The sequence below is a fragment of the Schistocerca nitens genome, chromosome 3 (assembly GCF_023898315.1).
Source record: "Schistocerca nitens isolate TAMUIC-IGC-003100 chromosome 3, iqSchNite1.1, whole genome shotgun sequence".
Taxonomy (NCBI): Eukaryota; Metazoa; Arthropoda; class Insecta; order Orthoptera; family Acrididae; genus Schistocerca; species Schistocerca nitens.
Window position 1 is genome coordinate 599,890,443 of NC_064616.1, and position 16,422 is coordinate 599,906,864.

Here is a 16,422-nt window from a genome sequence, read left to right on the forward strand (position 1 = left end):
ATGCCTTCTCCCACAAAAAAACTCAAAATTGGAGAACGTCCACCTCAAAATCGAAAGATGAGTTTGAGAAATATATGAACATGGAGGGTCCAAACGATGAATTCACAGACCTTCTTTCATGGTGGAAAACAAATTCGTGTGCGCTGTCGAAACTCAGCAAAGAGGTTTTCTGCATACCTGCCAGTAGTGCCTCGAGTGAAAGAAATTTTGGTAAGGCAGAGATGGTACTGACTCAGAAAAGAAGTTGTCTACATTCCGACCGCGTTAATGATATTCTCATCATCCATAACAATAACAGAACCAAATAAGCTAAATTTAAAGCACAGAAGCAAAGGCAACTGACAACTGGTTTTCTGAGGTGTGTAAGTAATCAAATATAATATTGAGAAGTGATAAGTAATGACTGCACAATTATGCAGTGGATATTACATACAACATAGTAAGTAATGTAAACTGTTGTGTAACTATGGTACTGACAGGAGAACAGACTCAACTGCAGTGCAATATCTTCAGAAATGGGACTGCTGAATTAAGGTTTCAGATTAATTTGCGAAACTATATTGTACATTATTCGTTTTGACTATGTACACTTTCTTTTGATTAAATGAATTTATTATTGTGTATAACGGTCGTTTCATAGCTCGACTAGAAGAAAATTGGTTGTGTACAAGACGCGACTTCTTCACTAAATAACAGAATAATTTCAACGTACTGTTTAGCAGGTGTATCAAATCCTCAGCTGCTGCTTTAAATCGTTTTTCTTTTTGGTGCTATTGTACAACTGTCGGTACAACAGTCTTTGGTTGGTCAGTTAGTTAAATGTTCGATAGATCATCTGAATGATTCTTTTATAGAACTGATGTGGAAAGAGCGTCTTTTTTTTTTTTTTTTTTTTTTTTCCTCTGGCTACCACCTTTTCAATAGATATTCATCATTGGAACAGAAGGAGTTGTCCAGGAGAAGTGATTTTTAAGTTCGATTTGAAACTCACTTTGCTACCTGCCAGATATTTTATGTTATTGGGCAAGTGAGCAAAGATGTTTGTTGCTGCATATTGAACTCCTTTCTGAGCCAGTGACAGCTTTAAAAATGGGTAAGATCTTTTTTCCCTCTAGTGTTCTCCCTATGCACATCACTGTTCTTCTCAAACTGTGATGGGCCGTTTATGACTAATGTCATTAGCAAATATATGTATTTTGGTGGTGCAGTTAAAATGCCAACCTCCTTGAAGATTATTGTGCCTACATGATTTCCGTGGGTGAATATCGCATATTATTTTTACTGCTCTCTTTTGTGCAATCAATACTTTCTTTCTAGGAGATGAGTTACCTCAGAACATCATTCCATAACGCATTTCTCTTTGTTGAGTTCAAGCATCGTAAGGCCCTTTCAGCTTTAGCAACAGGTGGATCCGGCTTTTTGTAGTTTTTCTTATGTCTGTTGCTGTGATTTGTATATTTTCATTCAGAAAACACATCATATAAAAATAAAATTGCAAGGTTCAAATGGTTCTGAGCACTATGGGACTTAACATCTGTGGTCATCAGTCCCCTAGAACTTAGAACTACTTAAATCTAACTAACCTAAGGACATCACACACATCCATGCCCGAGGCAGGATTCGAACCTGCGACCGTAGCAGTCGCGCGGTTCCGGACTGAGCGCCTAGAACCGCTAGACCACCGCGGCCGGCAAAATTGCAAGGCGGTGATGGTTAACAGAAGGGTGTCAAACGATAACAAACTTTAATTACGTACAGTGATTAATACATTAAGCACCTATGACCTGAAAAGTGGAACACCTCAAATGGTGGTCGTTTCCTTGAAGCGTTCCAAGTCTGTAGCTACCATGGAGGTATTCTTACCTCCATGGTAGCTCCTGCGAAAGACTGTTCGTAAGTCCAAAGCACCTGCCTTCTAGAACATTCTACTTGTGTAGCGTTGTTGAAAAAGTGAAATATCTTTTATAGAACTAGGGCCTACAACAAAATAAAAATAAAACACAAAAGTTACACAATTAGCTTTGATAGCAAACGTTACAAAATTAACTCTGAAACAGATAATATGTTAACAACCTTGTCCTAGTTGACAGCAATCTTTAGTACTAACGGAGGTCGAAATACACACAATGAACCGTATTAAGTCGTCGAAGAGTGAAGAAACAGTGGGATAATAAATCTGTAGCTAAATAAAGAGGAAGAAATAAACATAAGCATAAAGGCAATAAACTTCAAAACTAATTCCGCGAAAGGAAATCTTGCGTATGCGCAGCTACACACGAAATAGGAAACATTTGTAAAATGAGACGTCACTTTAAAAACAACCATAAGTACAAAACGTGCACACACGAAATTCAGCATTAATATCTATGGCAGGTAGGAAAGTTGGTGGCTGGTTTTCCTTGCTACTGCAAGAAATGACTTCGTGTTAATGCTTAGCTTGGACCCCACGATAATCGTATCATCATGTAGAAAATAATTTACAGTCGTCATCTCTTGCTTTATCATAAGGTTTCACGATTTCCTTATCGCCGTTACATGACAGTATCTGAGTAACCAGAATGCCACCACTGATAGCACTTTTACAAGAAACTTTGGCAGCTTTACATTTATAATTGCGTGGATAGGATTTGTTCGAATGTCTCAGTTTTGATTCGTTCAACCGAAATGTTTCTTAAATCTCCCAAAATGCATTCATACATACCAGCACAGCTGTGACATGACACACGTGCATGTTCCTTGCTAGTACACTTGTAATTCGGATAGCCGCACACAGTACGACCCGCGTTCGGAACGGCCCCATGCAACCGGCGCCACTGCAGGTGGCCACCCGAGTGTGTCGGGTCGCCTCATTATCGAGACCGCGCTCTCGGAACACGATAATCTCTCAGGCAGCATTCTCGCTGCTCATCCCGCTTACGAGAATGAGCGGGAATACGGCGACATGGCGACGAGTATACACGTAGTTTCAAATCGCTCGGTAATTTGTGATCGTATTTCGTCAGTGAAGTGTACCATATGCCATAAAATTGTGTTAAATGGATTAAGAATCTGCGCAGTGGTTCCATACCCATTGTTTCTCCCGATCGGAAGTTCTAAATAAGTGCGACTGCGGTACAGAATGCAACGGGCGGGACAATGCCAGTGAAATGCACAGGGCAGGTTTGCAAGTGAATGTAGAGAACGAACTTAGGAAAGAACTCGATTATATTATAAAATACGCAAAAACGCTTGAAAACTTGGTAATAAGTGTGAGAAATTCCTCAAAATCTAGCCTACAAGAGTTCTCAAATACCAGTCAAATAAGCAGCACACGACCAAAAACAAAAACAGCGGAACTTACTTTAAAACTAAGTAATAGGTTTAGTGTGCTTGAAAATAGCACAGAGGAGAAAGAACAATCAAATTGTACCATCATCCACACGGACAGTTCTGTGATCAACGCTAAATTGCGCTCACAAAGCAAAACAAATCGGCCAGCTATTTGTAAACAAAACAAAAAAAAAAAAAAAACACACGTTGGAAAATAGACATGAAATCCTTATTCTAGCAGACAGCCATGGGAGAGGTGTAGCCGAAATTATGAGTTCTAAGAAAACAGGATTCACGGTAACTGGCGTAATCAAACCAGGAGCGCCACTATGTGAAGTTTTAAATAGCTGTAATCAATCTATGACGAATGGCAGCACATGTGTGATAATTGGAGGCGCAAACGATGTATATCACAATGAAACTAGACGTGCTAGAACAGTTTTAAAGCAAGTAATTTGTAAAATGCCTGAAGTGAAATTTTTTGTTGTCAGTATCCCTCATAGGTATGATCTCATGGAAAACTCTTGCGTGAATACTGAGATTATTACCGCCAACAGACTTTTCGCTAAGATATGTAGAGGTTATCCTAATGCTACATATGTTGGGATAAGTAGTGATTGCAGAGAGCATTTTACAGAACATGGACTTCACGGAAACATGAAAGGGAAAGAAGCCATGAGTGCTGAAATATCGAATGCTATTAAAGACTCTAAAGTAGAACGAAACACTATTACACTGTCTGAAAACGGCCTTATTAAAGTATCAACATTAGTGGAAATAGGAAGAGCTGATGTCCCACAATCATTGGTAGCAACAGAAGATTCTTTGACGTTAGAAGAAGTAAAAAAATCTGAAGTGTCGTCCAGTACAGCAGCCACATTAGCCAAATTGTCAGTAGTGTCGAAATCATCAAAAACAGCTGAACCATTATCATCAGCAGCTGATGTACCACCCTCCCCAGCAGGTTCAAAATCAAGTACAGAATCTGTGACTAGCCCATCAATCAGAAGAACAGAGGCAAGAACAGTGGTACAAAATGCCACACAGATATCATCAACAGAAGAAAAATCAACACCATCGGAGCATCATTTATCAGCTTCATACGCAGCTTCAACGTCCATAGTAACGTCAGTGCCAACTGTAGTTCAAGATTTAAACAAAAATACAGTTTCAGCAAAAGTTCCAGTATCAATTGGAACATCACTTACAAAACCAGACTCAGCATCAAAACTGGCAGCATTCCCAATATCCACTGAATCATCAGCTTCAGAAACACCTCCAGCATCCACTGAAACAGCAGCTACAACTACAGATACAATAAGTATGGTGGCACGTCCAGGGGTAAGAAATACAAGGAGCAGGAAACATGTAAGTCTTAAGGAGTTTTGGTACCCAGCCTCAGCAAGGAACAGCCGGTAACATTGGGAAACATGAGTACAAACTCCTCTCAATCTAATTTCAATAATTTAAATATAATGAGCCTTGACATACAATGCATTAAAAATAAAATATTAGAACTTGAGACTGCAGCCAGTGAAGCTAGTATAGATTGTATTTGCATTCAAGAACATTGGTGCATGAGTTATGAACTAGAAAATATTTGCATTTCCCCATACAAATTAGTAAGCCATTTTTGCAGGTGTGGATGAAGTGCCTGTGTCAATAATAAAAAAAGTTGCCCAACAAATTATAAAGCCCCTGGTACATATTGCCAATTTGTCTTTCAGCGAAGGTGTGTTTCCTGAGAGGTTGAAAATCTCTAAGGTTAGACCTCTGTTTACAAAAGGAGATCCATACAAGGTAGAAAATTATAGACCAATATCCTTTCTCCAATCATTTTCAAAAATTCTAGAGAAATTAATGAAAACCAGACTCATAAATTACTTAGATGCTCACAAACTTCTAAACTGCAATCAACATGGCTTTCGCTCTGGCCACAGCACAGAATCAGCTATCCATGCCTATACCAAAGAGATTGTCAGGAGTCTCGACACTAAAAAATGTGTAGTGGGAATTAACTTAGATTTATTTAAAGCTTTTGATACAGTAAATCACAGAATTCTGTTAAACAAGATGGAGGCAATAGGTGTAAGGGGAGTTGTGAAGCAGTGGTTTGAATCTTACCTTCAAGATAGAACTCAGGAAGTAGAAATCTTCGCAGAACATAAAAATCAGAAAATAAAGTGACTCTCAGATGCAAAGAAATTAGAAATAGGTGTCCCACAGGGCAGTGTTCTTGGTCCCTTATTATTCTTGCTGTATATAAATGACATAAAAAATCCTAATATTTCTACCAAAATAAAGTTGTTCGCAGATGACACTAGCATAATAAGTGATGATAAAAAATCATTAACCACCACAATGGGTATAGTCCTGAAATATATTCAACATTGGTTTAATGCTAATGAGTTAACACTTAATCTAAGTAAAACAAATTATATACAGTATGGCAAAGCAACTCAAGATATGGACCTCCAGTTAAAACTAATGGATAAGAAGATAGAGAGTGTACAATGCACAAAGTTTTTGGGCATGCATATTGATCAAAACTTAAGCTGGAAAGACCATCGCAAGTACTTATCCCAAAGGCTCAATTCGGCATGTTTCGCATTGAGGATATTATCTAGAGTATGCAGCACAGACTGTACTAGACTAGTGTATTTCGCTTACTTTCAGTCCATTGTGTCTTACGGCATTGTGTTCTGGGGTGAAACTAAATCAAGCTTAACAGATATCATCAAATTTCAGAAATGAGCTATACGAATCGTGACACATAACTCTCCAAGAACTCATTGTAGGCCCCTTCTCAAAAAACTGCAAATACTCACAATACCATTACTGTATATTTTTAAAAGCATTCTGTGTACAAGAGCACATATGAAAAATGTACATACAAATGAGGACTGCCATAATTATATTACTAGAACTCATAAGAATTTGTATGTAGAAAGGGTAAGGACAACACAAACCCAAAAGCATGTAAGTTATTTTGGAATAAAACTCTACAATGCTCTGCCAGTGTACATGAAGGCAATAATAGATTAAGTAAAATTTAAGACTGAGCTTAAAAATTACCTTTTAAGCAAAACTTTCTATGATGTAGATGAGTAATTTGATTGTGTGTAAATTTATTGCCAAAAATTTTAATTTATATGTCTAAATTTGTACTTTTATAAAATGACTTAAAAGTGATATTCCATTATTATGTCTGTAGTACTTGTACTAGTATGATAACTTCGTTGTGACAATTCCTACATCATGTAAATGATATAAAGGAAGATAATAAAATGAAATAAAAATGAAATGACAGCTGTACTCAACACACAAAATCACAGTAGACTCATGAGTCGGGTGTAAATGTCAATTGACTGATTGGAGTTCTACCTCTTGACATTTCAAATGTCCTGGAGATGCCTTGGAAACTGTAATGCCCAGAGAGATTAGATGTTTCATATTTACTTTTACACTCGGCATATTCTGAGTAATATCTATCACTAGCCAAAAGTGACCATTCAAAGCAATAATTATCCACATGATTCTGGCCACTAACGCATCCTCGTTTTACCCATACGAATCAAACTGAAAGTCCCAATAAGTGGACCAATACATGTGAGAACTTGTCCCCTTTTTCTGCATGGCACAGTATGATGCTCTCGGCGAAAATTCCGAACCAGTGTGTGATCGCCTCGCCTCACAATATTATGGCAGTATCCTCCCTCAAATTTTGACAATGCTCCTCTCCTCAAAACCACTGTATTTTTTCAGGAGGTGGGTTAGTGCACTGTATAGAACTGCCTTGTACTTAATGAGAAGATACTGTGGGTCGTTAAAACATCTGGGAAGTTCCCTTTCCTGAACTGATTCAGAATCTTTGAGGAAAGTGGAAGGATCTCATTGGCCTGTGTTGTAATTGTTGATTCAGGCAAGTGAGATCCTTGCTGTAAATGCACCAATGACAACTGAGTAGCTCAGTGCAGCCACAGGACTTACCTAGTGATCCTTAACAGCGTGGGTGAGGGTGACGCTGTTGCTAGACACGACTTGATGTCGTGGAGATCTCCAGTGATGATGCACACGAGATGGCTCAGGATGTGGAGTGTGCTGCCCAGACCATAGCAAATGGGCCAGAGATGTGATGCCTTGCCACTGGCTGGCCTGGGATGTCAACAGCTGGGCTGCACTGCAGATGATGATGGGACCAGCGATTACTGTTTCACGACGAGCTGCAGATACGTGAAGGTGGCCACAGATACATCATGGCTGGACCAGCAGCTGTGGGTGCAACTGTTGTTACTGCTACAGGCCTAAGTCTGGCCCCCTGCAGCTCATACATATAACCTACATATAATCTGCACAGTTAGGAGGAACAACAACATCAAGTATCATGAATAAGTTAAAAAAATAATAATGATATATGTAGGTCTCTATAGCGTTTCTACTTAACAGTCAAAATTAATTCATGTATTCTCTCCTCAATGACTGATGTGCTCCTCGTCAACTGGCGTCATACCCCATGAGCTCACTGTAGAAAATGGGGTTGCCTCAACATGGGCCTCCTGCATGTCGTTATCATCGTCATCTCTAATGACGATGGTACATTGCTTCAGTGTCGATTGTTACTGAATTCAGTTGTGGCACCAGATCCATTCCCATTGCGTCGAGATCACTGAAGAATTCTGCAAAGGTCAGAAACAGAAACCGTAATGTTAGACAGCTGCACACATACACACATGGAGAGGGAGAGAAACTGTTACTTACATTCACAGGAATAAAAATTTATGCAGATGCCATTCCCTGGAGCGCCAAGCTGTCTCAAGTGCAATGGCACTCAGAAGATGTAACAAGATGCTGACATGTGCAACGAAGAAGAAGGAGGAGACATTAGTCATATGATTGCAAGAAAGGACACACACACACACACACACACACACACACACACACACAGAGAGAGAGAGAGAGAGAGAGAGAGAGAGAGAGAGAAATGATTTCTACACATCTGTATCATCAGTGGTCAATCTGGGCCGCTTATTAGAGACATCATCGTCATCAGCAGTGGCAATGTGCTGCTTATGGCTCTGCCAGGTGTCTAGGCAAGAGGAAGAAGAAGAAGAAGAAGAAGAAGAAGAAGAATAGGGCTAACAGGAGTGGGAATGAATGAAAGGATGGTTACTATTGAGAAGCACTAACCAGGTTACTCAATAGGGAATTCGGGAGAGAGGCAAGCAACAGAGAGTAGTTTTGACCAGTCTAATACGCTAGCTCGAGGACGCGATACCTCTTGAGTCTCAGATTCTAATGACCAGCTCCATTAAAGCGCCCCTTTATATATGCAAGTGCCGCATATTCCAGGAACGCTTATCACTGCACAGTCAAGTTGATTCCTGTGTGCAGAAGTGTGAGCAAGTCAGGACCTCTCCTGAGCACCCTGTGATCAAAGAATAGTTTACTCACCTGCCACACTGGTGCTAAAACACATCCTACAACCAAAGGAATTGTTTTTTCCACCACTACATTCTGACACAGCGCCGGTGTTGTTATATTTCAATGCAAGTGTACAGTATTTCATATTCGAGACGGTACATGGGCTGCTGAGAGCCCATCACTGAATATAGTAGTTCCAGTGGTTGCAGGACTTCCCTGCTAACGGTAGAAGGAGAAACGGGCATCGGCTATGAGCCGATGACGATTAGCAGCTGAGCTGTCACCGCTATCTGGAGGGCCCTACCCATGTGAACAGATAAAGCCAGGAGGCTTGTGCAAGTCCTCAGATGCAAGCAGCTGTTCACAAGTGGTGCTTTCAGAAAATTTTAACTTCAGGACTCAGTGAACTGCACAGGCGGTGTATAATGAATACAAGGCCAGGTGCGTAAGGTGTACGAGAAATCAGATCCATACAATTTTCAGCTAAAAACTGTCTAACAGAGATGGCTGTGTGTGCAGGGGCGTTGTCATGGTGAAAGAATCAGTCTCCTGTCTGCCACAAATCGGGTATTTTTTGACGAACATTGTTGTGCAATCTTCTTAAAACTTCCAAATAAAAGGTTGATTGATGGTATGACCTGCGAGGGAACGAGATTTGTCATCAATCGACATATCACCACTTTTAAATCGAGCAAATCACTCATACACTTGAGTTTTTCCAATAGAGTCATCTTGGTAAGCTGTTTTCAACAATAAAACAGTTTCAGCAGCATTTTTACTGAGCAGAAAACTGCAAATGAACAGAACACGCAAGGTCGGCCACACAGGGGCACTTACACTATGTGACCAAAAGTATCCCAACACCCGGCTGAAAATGAGTCACAAGTTCGTGGCGCCCTCCATCGGTAATGCTGGAATTCAGTATGGCGTTGGCCCACCCTTAGCCTTGACGACAGCTTCCACTCTCACAGGCATACGTTCAACCATTTACTGGAAGCTTTCTTGGGGAATGGCAGCCCATTCTTTACGGAGTGCTGCAATGAGGAGAGGTCTATCGGTGAGGCCTGGCTCGAAGTCAGCGCTCCAAAACATTCCAAAGGTGTTCTATAGGATTCAGGTCAGGACTCTGCGCAAGCGAGTCAATTACAGGGATGTTATTGTCATATAACCACACTATGCCACTGGCCATGCATTATGAACAGGTGCTCGATCATATTGAAATATGCAATCGCCATCCCAGAATTGCTCTTCAATGGTGGGAAGCAAGAAGGTACTTAAAAAATCAATTTAGGCGTGTGCTGTGGTAGTCCCATGCAAAACAACAAGGGGTGCAAGTCCCCTCCATGAAGAACACGACCACACCATAACACCACTGCCTCCGCATTTTACTATTGGCACTACACATGCTGCCAGATGACATTCACCAAGCTCGCCATACCCACGCCCTGCCATCGGATCGCCACATTGTGTACTGTTATTCGTCACTCCACACAGTGTTCTTCCATTGTTCAATCGTCCAATGTTTATACTCCTTACATCATACGAGGCGTCGTTTGACATTTGATCGCGTGATGTGTGACTTATGTATAGCCGATTGACCATAAAATCCAAGGTTTCTCACTTCCCGCCTAACTTTCATAGAACTTGCAGTGGATCCTGAAGCAGTTTGTAATACCTGTGCGATGGTCTGGATATATGTCTGCCTATTACACATTACGACCCTCTTCAACTGTTGGCGATCTCTGTCAGTCAACAGATGAAGTCGGCCTGTACGCATTTGTGCTGTACGTGTCCTTTGACGTTTCCACTTCACTATCACATTGGAAATGGAGGACCTAGGGATTTTTTTTTTTTTTTTTTTTTTTTTTTTTGTGGTTTGAGGGCGCACAACTACAGTGGTCATTAGCGCCCAGACTAAATTATGAATGCACTGCGAGGCACAATGTTAAAACAGCAACTAAAAAGGACAACACTATAAAAAGCACATTAACAGGCAAGGGATTAAAGGAAAACAACATAATCAAATGTCCTTAGACAGGTTTGTCAAGTGGATAAAACGAACAACACGAGCAGCTGCTTCTGGGTCATCCGCTAAAATTTCATCCAGTGTACATGGCAGGCCAAGATCAATGCGCAGTGTATTAAAATTCGGACAGGACGTTAAAATGTGGCGTACCGTCAGCAATTGCCCACATGGGCAGAACGGCGCCGGCGCAGCCGTCACCAGATGGCGATGGCTGAACCGGCAGTGTCCAATCCGTAACCGGGCCAAAATGACCTCCTACTGCCGAGAAGGGCGTGAAGAGGTTTCAAGGCCCGAAGCTTGTTTTCAGTAAGTGTAGACCAATTGGCATGCCACAGTGATAAAATGCGCTGACAAATGACCCTGCTAAAATCAGATGAAGGCACACAACAAGAAGCTGTCTGAGCCTGGAGGACCGCAGCCTTGGCCACGGCATCTGCAGCTTCATTCCCTGGGATACCGACATGGCCAGGAACCGACATAAAGGTAACCGGAGAACCGTCGTCCGCCAGCTGCTGAAGAGAGCGTTGGATTCGGTGCACGAAAGGGTGAACCGGATACGGATCACTGAGGCTCTGGATGGTGCTCAGGGAATCAGAGCAGATGACATAAACAGAATGTCGGTAACGGCAGATGTAAAGAACAGCCTGATAGAGGGCAAACAGCTCAGCTGTGAAGACCGAACAATGGCCATGGAGCCGGTATTTGAAACTATGTGCCCCAATAATAAAAGAACACCCAACACCATCATTGGTCTTAGAGCCATCTGTATAAATGAAGATCGTATTAATGAACTTCGAACAAAGTTTGACAAAACGTGAGCGGTATACCAAAGCTGGGGTAAACTCCTTTGCGAGCGAGCTGAGGTCAAGGTGAACGCGAACCTGAGCCTGGAGCCATGGTGGTGTTGGGCTCTCGCCCACTCTAAAGGTTGCAGGGAGTGGAAAGTCAAGTTGCTGAAGGAGGCGACGAAAGCGAACTCCAAGCGGTAGCAGGGCAGATACATACAACCCGTATCGACGGTAGAGAGAGTCGTCAAAAAAGGAACGATAAGATTGGTGGTCGAGCATTGATAAGAGCCGACAGGCATACCGACAAAGCAGGATATCGTGCCGGTAGGTTAGTGGCAATTCACCGGCTTCAGCATGAAGACTCTCGACGGGAGTAGTATAGAATGCTCCGATCGCAAGATGTTGTATAGATGTTGTATAGAGTTGAGGCGGCGTAAGATGAACGGCCGTGCAGAGGATTATACAAAGCTCCCATAATCCAGCTTTGAGCGGACGATCGACCGATATAGGCGAAGTAGGACGGTTCGATCCGCTACCCACGACGTACCGCCTAGAACACGAAGGACATTTAGGGAACAGGTACAACGGGCAGCCAAATATGACACATGTGGAGACCAGCTAAGTTTCCTGTCAAATGTAAGACCTAAAAATTTTGTTGTCTCCACGAATGGCAGAGCAACGGGACCGAGATGTAAGGACGGTGGGAGAAACTCTTTGCAGCGCCAGAAGTTAATACAGACCGTCTTCTCTGCAGAAAAAGGGAAGCCATTGGCGACACTCCGGGAGTAAAGACAGTCAAGACAATGCTGAAGACAGCCGCTCCAGGAAACATGTACGCTGCGCGCTGCAGTAGATGAAAAAATCGTCCACAAAAAGGCAGCCTGATACATCAGCTGGGAGGCAATCCATTATTGGATTGATCGCTATGGCGAAGTGAACGATGCTCAAAACTGAGCCCTCTGGCACCCCATTCTCCTGGCGAAAGGCGTCAGACAGGACAGAACCCACACGTACCCTGAACTTTCGATCCAGTAAAAATGTACGAATAAAAAGAGGGAGGCGACCACGAAGGCCCCATGTATGCAAGGTGAGGAGAATGCCCGCCCTCCAACAGGTGTCGTAAGCCTTCTCCAAATCAAAGAACACAGCCACTGACTGGCGCTTCCGCAAGAAGTTATTCGTAATGAAGGTCGACAAGGTAACCAGATGGTTAACAGCAGAGCGGCGCCTACGAAATCGTCGAGATTCGAGCAGCCAAACCAAACGAGAGTTAACTAAAGAGTTTCGTTCCATCACCTTACAGACACTGCTGGTCAGGGAAATGGGTCGATAACTGGAAGGCAAGTGCTTGTCCTTCCCCGGCTTAGGAATTGGGACAACAAAAGATTCGCGCCAGCATGTGGGAACATGACCCTCAATCCAGATGCAATTGTAAGTACGGAAAAGAAAACCTTTACCCGCAGGAGAAAGGTTCTGCAGCATCTGAATATGAATAGAATCAGGCCACGGAGCGGACGACCGTGACCGGGCAAGTGCACTTTCGAATTCCCGCATGGTGAATGAGGCATTATAACTTTCATGATTCGAGGAGCAGAAGTTAGGTGGCCTTGCCTCCTTTGCCTGTTTTCAGGGGAGAAAGGCAGTGTGGTAATGAGCAGAGCTCGAAACCTCTGCGAAAAATCGGCCGAAGGCATTGGAGATATGCTCAGGGACCACAAGGACGTCATTCGCGACCGTCAAGGCAGAAACTGGTGAGTGGACCTTAGTGCCAGATAGTCGGCGCAGGCTACCCCAGACAACAGAAGGAGTAAAATTGTCGAAGGAGCTTGTGAAAGCAGCCCAGCTGGCTTTTTTGCTTTCTTTAATAACACGACGACACTGTGCACGTATTCGTTTACAATTAATACAATTCCCCAGTGTAGGGTGGCATTTAAAGGTGCGCAAAGCACGTCGACGAGCACGTGTAGCATCTCTACATGCTGCAGTCCACCAGGGGACCGGTATGCGACGTGGAGGAGAGGTAGTATGAGGCATGGAATATTTAGCAGCAGTGAGAATGACTTCCGTGAGGTGTGCGACCTGACTATCGCAGCTTGCGAAGCTTCCATCCTGTAATGTCGCCCTGGAAGAGAAGAGCCCCCAGTCTGCTTTGGAGATGTTACAACTAGTGGAGCATGGAGATGGGGTATGATGCAGGTGATGGATAACACAAGGGAAGTGGTCACTCTAATACATATCAGAAAGAGCACACCACTCAAACTGGCGTGCAAGTTGGGTAGTACATATAGAGAGGTCTAAATGGGAATCGGTGTGAGTTGTGTTCGAAAGAAAAGTAGGGGCGCCAGTATTGAGGCATACAAGATTGAGGTGGTTGAAAAGGTCTGCTAACAGGGAGCCTCTTGGGCAGGATGCTGGAGAGCCCCAAAGGGGATAGTGGGCATTGAAATCTCCAGTCAACAAAAATGGTGCAGGTAACTGAGCAATAATTTGCATCATGTCTGCCCTAGTAACGGCAGACAACAATGGAGTGTAAACAGTACAAATAGAAAATGTGAAAGTGGGGAGAGTAATTCGGACGGCAACTGCCTGCAGATCGGTGTGCAATGTGATGGGATCATAGTAGATATGATCCCGCACCAGCAACATAACCCCTCCATGAGCCGGAATACCTGCCACAGAGGGGTAGGTTAAAACACACAGAGGTATAGTGTGCCAAGTCAATACGATCTCACGGGCGTAACTTCGTTTCCTGGAGAACTACTACGAGCGGACAGTGCAAGAGTAGCATTAACTTTAAGTCCTCTCGGTTGGAGCGAATGCCACAAATATTCCAATGAAGAACTGAGAAGAAAAAGAAAACGGAGAAGCAAGAAGGGGCACCTCGAAGGCCGCTGAGGGCATGGCTTTGAGCGAGCACTGCTGCCGTTATCAATAGGCGGAGAGTCAACGTCCATTTTTTGAATAGGTTCGTCAGCCACCATGTTAAGATGGTCGGGAGGGGGAGCTTCCTCCACCAGCGAACGGCCAGATGTTCGGCTACCAGCGGTGCGGCCAGGCGAAACCAATGACGGCCTGAGGCGGCAACTGCTGGGTGACACAGGAGAAGGAACTCGCCGTGGCGGAGAAGAACTTTTCTTCCTATGAGCCTTCTTGGAAGGTCGTTTAGTCGCAGTACTGGTCGATGGCTGGGAGTTGGGGTTACGTAAGAAGTCTTCACGGGACAGTTCCTTCTTGAAGGCCTGTCAATCTGACTTCTGGGTCTTAGTCTTGGCAGAAGCTGATGAAGGTGCTTGTGCCTTAGGGGTGACGGGAGGAAGAGGAGATGCTGATCGGGCGATCTTAGCACTGGCCGAACGGATGACTGTAGCGCTAAAGGTCAGATTGCATGTCTGCGTCGATACCTCCCAGGTAGGCCGAGGAGAGGCGAGGACAGTACTGTATTTCCCCGCTGGGAGCAGTGTGCACTTCCTACTAGCAACAAGCTTGTGAGCAGCTGAGGTGGACACTTTCTCTTTTACCCGAATTTCCTGTATACAGCGTTCATCCTTGTACATGGGATAGTCGCGAGAGGACGCTGCATGGTCACCCTGACAGTTCACGCAACAAGGAGACAGAGGTGGACAGCCACCCTCATGGGCGTCCCTGCCACAAGTGAGGCATTTAGCTGCAGTAGAACAAGACTGACGGGTGTGGTTAAAATGCTGACACTGGTAGCAGCACATAGGTGTCGGGTCATAGAGGCGAACAGAAATAACCTCATAGCACGCTTTGATGTACGATGACAGCTGAACACTATCAAAGGTCATAGAAAGTGTCCGGGTCCGTACAAGGTTATTGTCGACCTTTTTCATGACCCTATGGACAGCCGTAACGCCCTGCTCAGTGAGGAAAGACTTAATCTCCCCATCAGTCAATCCGTCGAGTGATCTAGTAGATACCACATCACGCGACGAATTCAAAGTGTGGTGAGCCTCCACCCGGACAGGGAATGTGTACAGGAGTGTGGCCCAAAGGAGTTTTTGTGCCTGAAAGGCGCTCTCAGTTTCCAACAACAAGGTACCGTTACGTATCCTGGTACAAGACTTGACAGGTCCGGCTATGGCATCTACGCCCTTCTGAATAACGAAGGGGTTGACAGATGAAAAATCTTTTCCGTACTCAGATCTAGAAACTACAAGGAACTTTGGGGCAGGTGGTAGTACTTTTGTCACTGGTGGCTGGTCAAGTTTCCGTTTTTGGGCAGAAGTCGAGAGAGAAGAAGAAGAGAAATCCATTGCGGATGAATTCCTCATGATTTCCAGCGACTCCGATGGCGCGCTCCTTCCTTGTGGGGACCCTCTCAGAGGGCGCTCCCGCCTTAGGTGAATGTTTACACCTCAGGTCACACCTACTGAGAAACAGACGGAGGGACCAATCGGCATGGTCAGAAGGTGTCAGCTCGGGCAATCACCCCTCCCCGGGCCTTGCCTTTACCAGGGGTATGCACTGGCCTTACTTTACCACATCACTGGCTATGCGTGTGAACACGTGGGTGAGCCTTCAGGCATGCACAGGGAGGAAAGAAGAATAGAAAAAAAGAAGGGAGAGAGGGAGAGAAAGGACAGACTGTCTCAAACGCCGAGGCGGAGACCATAGGGTGGACAAGAAGGCAAGGAGAAGAAGGCAAGGTAAGAAGTAAGGAAGACAGTGAGAGGGAGAAGGACAAAGAAAGGAAACAAACAAAGAAAGGAAGAAACCAGAATAAGCGAAATACCAAAAGACCACAAATGTAAGTTGTTAAACCGTCCGTCTCCAGACGCAGGCGCAAACTACCCCCTTGAGGGGTAGGGACTCCTTTTAGTCGCCTCTTACGACAGGCAGGAATACCTCGGGCCTATT